This window comes from Helianthus annuus, chromosome 17 (genome assembly GCF_002127325.2).
Source record: "Helianthus annuus cultivar XRQ/B chromosome 17, HanXRQr2.0-SUNRISE, whole genome shotgun sequence".
Classification (NCBI taxonomy): Eukaryota; Viridiplantae; Streptophyta; class Magnoliopsida; order Asterales; family Asteraceae; genus Helianthus; species Helianthus annuus.
Window position 1 is genome coordinate 180,918,335 of NC_035449.2, and position 6,541 is coordinate 180,924,875.

Here is a 6,541-nt window from a genome sequence, read left to right on the forward strand (position 1 = left end):
TTCAACTTCTCTACTTTCGTTGTTAGAAGATGTTCGTGAACGTTTATTGTTATTGTTAACTGCGGTTATTAAAATAGAGATGTAATCTATGATGATGTTAAGAGTACAATAAACGACTGGTATGTAGCCAAATTTGGGTAAATCTAAGTTTGAGATGAGTGTCTGGGTAAGGATGTGGAGTGTGGAGGGACATTTTATGTAACTTAGGCAAACTTGAATTAGGGGTTGTATATGTGTTTCATTTTGTTCCAAAGATGAATACTTAGAGAGAGAGTTTGACCTAGATAAGAAAAGTGAGGGTTTGAGAGTTCTTTTTGTTAAGATTGAAGGTAGAGTGGGCAGTAACTCCCTAATGTCTCATTTCAAATGTTAAGGGGATTAAACATTTTGTTGGATAAGTCATTTATGTCCTATTTGGTTTTAGAGTGGTGATAATTTGGTAATCTTCGTTGGATCATAAGGTGTACAATTTTAAAAGTTGTTGAAGTTCGGGATTTTGATAATATGACACTAATAGCAAATCTCAGGTGAGTACGTAGTGTTTTTTCTAGCCAGATGATACATCTAAATCACATGTTAAAAATGACAACTTGTCATATATTTAGGAATACTAAAAAATTTCCAATTATACTACTTGGAGTTCAAATTCATGTAAGGCTGCTTTTACAAGCCTAGACTCATTGGTTATTAATAAAAAAGTATGTATTGTGTGCGTACATGGTATCCATGTTGAATGATAACAATGGGAATTAATAAATTCGAGTGTTAGTCTTTACTAAAGGATTGCACAATACTTTTGGATCATGTAACTAGCGAGGAGGGCGAACGCTAATAGGGCCAATCATTAACCACTACTAGTGGTATCTTCCCAATGTCGAGAAGCGATCATTCCAAGGGAACATAATGGCTCTACGTGGCGTTAAGTGTTGTTTGCATTTGTCTGCATCTGAGCAATATGATAAATCATAGTTTCCATGCATACTATGAGATTTTTGTAGTTAACTAAGTGTATAGGTTACTATTTAAACTTGTTATGTAAACGTCAAACTTCTTATATTAATTCAATTATTGAGTAAACAACAATGAACATTATCATGATTTCCTAAAAAGGTGGATGAAAATGATCAGTATTGGCTCACTGACGTCATTGTATGGTTACGATAAAACCAAATTTCTTGTCTTGTCCAGTTTTAGGTGATCAAACGACGAAAGCTAAGATTTAGAATCACCTGAGTGCGTCAAACGTTTCGAGTTAACATGTTGTATCATTAAACTCAACCACTACCCGTATATTTATCTTTGTTAGACTCATGAACCCTAACTCAAAACATTTATAAACATGTAACCCGAACATGAGTTATGTTCGTTTAATTAAACAAGTTAATCAGGTTGAGATGTTGTGTCTTTTTTTAATCTTTTTTTACAAACTATGGATATCATTGGGTTGTATATCAAAGTTTACTAGTGGGGAACCCGCGCGATGCCGCGGAGTCTTACAATAACCTTTAAAGAACAAATGTACCACATACAATGTTTTAAAAAGAACAAATGTTCACAAACCTGATCCATATAAAATTATAAACAGCTTGTTATTCTACAAACATCATATGAGAGAAATCATAGCTTATTTGCAGATAAAATTGCAGTAAAAAACACTTGCAAGCAAGTTCACAAACTAATTCACCAACAAAGCGGATCATTATCAGTTAAATCCTCATAAAAGAACACATGATTCTGATGGCTTTCAACCCACAAACTGATGCTTACGTCATCATTCATCAAGTTCACAACTTGCTCGCCTGATATTCCTTTATTGTATCCTCACATAACTATGTGTTAAAAGATCATCTCTATTAGATACACCTCCTTGTTTCTCCACTGATTCATTGTGCCTTTGCATAATTGTTTCAACTGGAATTCCGACGCGTAATAAAGACGCTTAGCCGTAGATCCTCTGAAATAAATGGTGCATACATGGCACGTGTTCCGATAGCCTTCTTGTCTTGTGGTCCATGACATGGCAATCTCTCTTTATCAACATGCTTATCTTGGTTATATATGACTAACGCCACAGATGGTTCAGCGATTAAACGTTCGACAATGAAGCGTCAAGTGTACCCTCTTTTTGTGTTCACTCTACCAGCAGATATTTTCATTGGTACATAAGTATTCCTGCTTGGTCTAACTATACCTCCTTTTCTGTGATCATCTGGACCAAAAGAACACCAATACCTATAAAAACAACAAATATCAACATGTTAAGTTGCTAACATCAAAAATTAAACTTATTACTCCTTAAATCTCACGAATATGTATGTTTTTTTATGAATAATAATATCATGTCTGTAGTTAAATGTGCATTCGGAAAGTGATTATATGACATTAAAAAGCAAAGAATTAGTTATAACAAAACCGGCCAGCAAAAAAATTAAAGGTTGGGCATGTTTGAAGTTGTAAATCAGGTGTTAAACTGTTTGACGGATATAATAATTTAAAGACGGGTATTATTGTAAGAAATGAGATACATCTTGTTAAATTAGAGTATAAGTCACTCAAATTATGATAAAACAAACACAAAGCTTTCATTAATCTTGTTCCTTCTGTGTTGCTCCGTCATAGATTGCTTGGACCTAGTAGCATCACTGTTCTTCCCATCTGCACTATCCCCAATTCAATGAACACCCAAAATTACAACAATTTCACAAAAATCTATCAAACTGAAAGGAAAAACATGCCTTTTGAAGATGGGTAATTATCTTTTTGGCGCCGTAATCGTCTTCTTGATGCCCTTTAGTAGATTTCATCTCCCATTGAATGCTTTCATTTTGAGATCTTCAAACTTTGAACCGTTTCGACGCGAACTGTTTCGACCAGTACCTTTTGAACCGAACAAAATCTAATAAACCACAAAATCAATTAAATCAAGTCAGAATATAAAAAACAAAAAATAAATTAAAATAACGAATCTGATCTCCTGTCGCCGGCGACGCTTCCTTGTGGTTGTTCTAGAAACAAATTTTCAACTTATCAACAACCTTCTGAATATCCGAAGTAAAACGTTCTCTCAGAGCAATTTGATGGAATCGGAACCGTGAAGCAGACAAACTACCAGCCAACATATGATAATCTAATTAAATTAAGAGTTTTATAATCAAGTAAGAATTCATGTTCATAAAACCATATGGCACAAAGAAGTTAATTCAAAATACTGCAGCAAAATAGATCAAAAAAGTTTCAATTTTCAAACCTTGCTCCAACTCGCTTGTCAAGTCCCGAGTGCTTTGCACTGTAATTCGACTTTTTCAGTCAAAAGATCTCAATATCGTACATAACATGTGGATTTAAATATATAATGACTTCCAAAACATCAATATATGTTTCCAATGAACAGAGTATTGGCCGTTTACTATGTAAGATTATACACAAGGAATTTAGTTGGGTAACTAACCTGGCAAAACTTCTTGTATTTTATCAGATGATGTATAATAAATAGTGCAAATAGCGTATAATGTTATCAAGGCTTGGATTTATCACCCTCCTTTGCAGGTCGTTCCACTGCAACGGCGAACAGGTTTACCAGATGCTTCCCAAACTTTATAACCACGTTCCAGCATGATTATGTTAGTACCATGTTGCAAGTCTGCATGCACATTTCGGCCCACGAACCTGAAATAAATAACTTAATTGTAAACTTTTGATGTACGGATTTTGTAGCATAGTCATAATGTTACAAAGTTATTAAACAAATGCCCGGTTTCATACCTGTGGATCTTGTACTTGTCTGGTTGACCCAAAATATTATTAGAAAGTGTAAATTTTGGCATGGGTTAGGCCTGGATGGTATAGGCGAAACTTTCAAACCATATACCTAATAATGAGCCAATTTGGCCCATGTTTTATCTCCCAACGGGTCAAATGATATAAATTACTTAAAGGGAATATGGCCAAAGTCACCTGGTGGGGGTGGGCTGGGTTGACGCTCGAAACACTTTTTGCCCAGATTTTATGTTTTAAAAATAATTAATGCGCTACAGATGATGGCAAAAACTACACTATAAAAATAATGTAACTTTTTAATAAGTCGATTACTTTAGGTGACTTTGGCGGCTTGGCCATATTCCCTTTAAGTAATTTAGATGCTTTGACCCAAACCCGTTTTAGCTCATTACCCAAGCCACCCCTTTACCCACGTCTAAATTCAATAATTATATAGAAAGTAAAAAAAAAGATACCTAGCAATTTCATCAGTCTGACTTCCCCAGTTCCCGCGACCTGCTCTCTAGCGATTGAATTCATTCCTATATGTAAGATAACAAAGAATTCACAAAATTAAAAAAATAAATACCCAAAGATCGAAAAGTAGTATAGCATTCTGGGTAAGAGGGTAAAATAGTCCTTTAAGTCAAATGTTAAATATTCGGCTCACCAGTTATTGTAGAGGTGGCAATTTTGACACTTTTACATATATACAGGTCAAATGAAAATATACCTAGAAAAGGGAACATGTCAAACTCCTAAAGTGTCATATTTTTAGAGTTAGATTATGATGTAATAAGATTTTTTTTTGTAATACTAATTTAAGCATTGATAATTTATAAATTTCTATAAAAGATGTACAAAAATATATTTAGGAGTCCATTTTGGTTGGTTTGCTTCAAGCCTTCAACCTATCAGTTTTGACCAGTTACCCAACCAATTCATCTTGCTAGCTCTAACTTTTTGTTAACCGGAGCTACACTTTTACTAAAACCTCTTAACATGTATTAAGATAACATTATATTGTTGATAGGCCAAACGAGTGTTAAAATACTATTGAGCAACATACATTTAAGCTAAGATTACTATTATTATAATACATAGTATTATTAATTGCTTAACTATTTGTAACCCATTTTTTAAAAAATTAACCAAAAGGTGCTCACGGAGTGGAGAACCCGACCCGACCTATTCAAGCCCATACTATAATATCCATGTTAACCCAACCTGTTTGACCCGCTATCAAACTGCCCCATCTGCCCATTTTCGACGTTTAAACAGTCGGTGAAATGGCATATTAAGTGTCATAAAAATAATTTTTCTGCATGTGATTAGGAAGAATGAGCAATAAGATCGGCCCATACCCGGTTTAGATTAAGAAACCAACTGTAAACATAGAGATGCTACCAGCCCAACTATTCTGTTTGTTGTAAGGAATTTTATGGATTCCAAATCTTCTACCCATGATATCTGCAATACCTGTAGAGTGTATTATGTTAATAAAAAATATATATAAACAATAAGTAACCCAAAGAAGTCAATAATCAGTCACACCACTACACGAGGTTGACAAAAGATACCATCACCACCACACATCATTGAAAGTGAAACCACACCAATTTGCGACTCGCGCTAGAAGACAACTGTGGATAGAATCAACATCAAAACATAATATAGGGGTCCTCTAAATAATTCCCTGCAATTAAATCATTTTTAAAAATTTTGGGATAAATTCATTTGTAAACTAATTAAAAGGTAAAGGGTTAACTGCATAAGAAGATAACCAACTTTGCAAAACTTCGAAAGATTTTAAGGTAATCTTCAACCTTGATAGACGTGAAAAAGTCAACATTGTCAAAGGAACTAAAACTAATAAATCTAATACCAGCAATGTTAAGCATACCAACATGTTTCCAAGCGCATGATCTACACCCGCAGACTCTCGGTTCTTAATCATCTTCCTCTGCCTCCTCTCTACAACTTTCTCAATAGCCCCATTTTTCCTCCCCCTAAAAACTCCATTAAAACATAAGGAACAGGCGACACTGAAGACGTGTCACCCCCATTACTCTTCCCTAACCCATCCGACGAAACCGCCGGAGACCCCGCAACAACTGTAACCCCCCAGCCCCACCCAACCCACCCATCATCCCCATCCCACCTAACCCACCACCATTCATAACCGAATTACGGCTGTTAAAAGAGTGTAAAACCCTAACTCAATTTATAATAACACCAAAATCAAGATGAAAATAATTAAATAATGTCCCTGGAAAACGGGGGACAAAGAAGAGAAGAAGAGGCACCTAAAATGGAGGATTCCGGCAATTGTGGATGACAAAGCCATCAAACAGTTATGTCCCTGGAAAACAGAGCCATGAAATCAAAGAAAACACAACTGAAGAATCACGATTGAAACCCTAATTGTGTTTACCAGACGTAGCAGCTTCAATCTTCGTCATTCCTGATCTCAATCCTCATCTCCCTTATCGTTTTTACTCCTTATGTCTCTTCGCTTTCATTCTCATTGAGTAGGGTAATTGAAAAGCTTTAGACAATTAACGTAGGAGGAGGAGGTTTGTCGATTTTACCCTCAGATCGTCTTAAAATTTTGTACAGATTACAATTCCAGTGGCTTTGACTTTGTTGTACATGCTGCTTCAAGACTTGTACTTATGGTAAAATTACAATCTTGTCCATCACTTCTCCTTTTTATAGTATTATAGATTAATTATGTAGTTTGACTTGTACGGTATTTCAATTATTAATACTCATACATGATTTT

The 6,541-nt window shown here is 35.0% G+C and overlaps 1 long non-coding RNA gene across 1 annotated transcript; it reads right to left on the reverse strand.

Moving 5' to 3' along the window:
- Positions 1-1,608: 1,608 nt before the first annotated feature.
- On the reverse strand, positions 1,609-5,370 carry LOC118488951. Its single transcript, XR_004885405.1, has 3 exons — positions 5,121-5,370; positions 4,233-4,298; positions 1,609-3,666 (listed from the first exon to the last, which is right to left on the reverse strand). It is a non-coding gene; the product is annotated as an uncharacterized LOC118488951 (long non-coding RNA).
- Between the last annotated feature and the right edge of the window lie 1,171 nt (positions 5,371-6,541).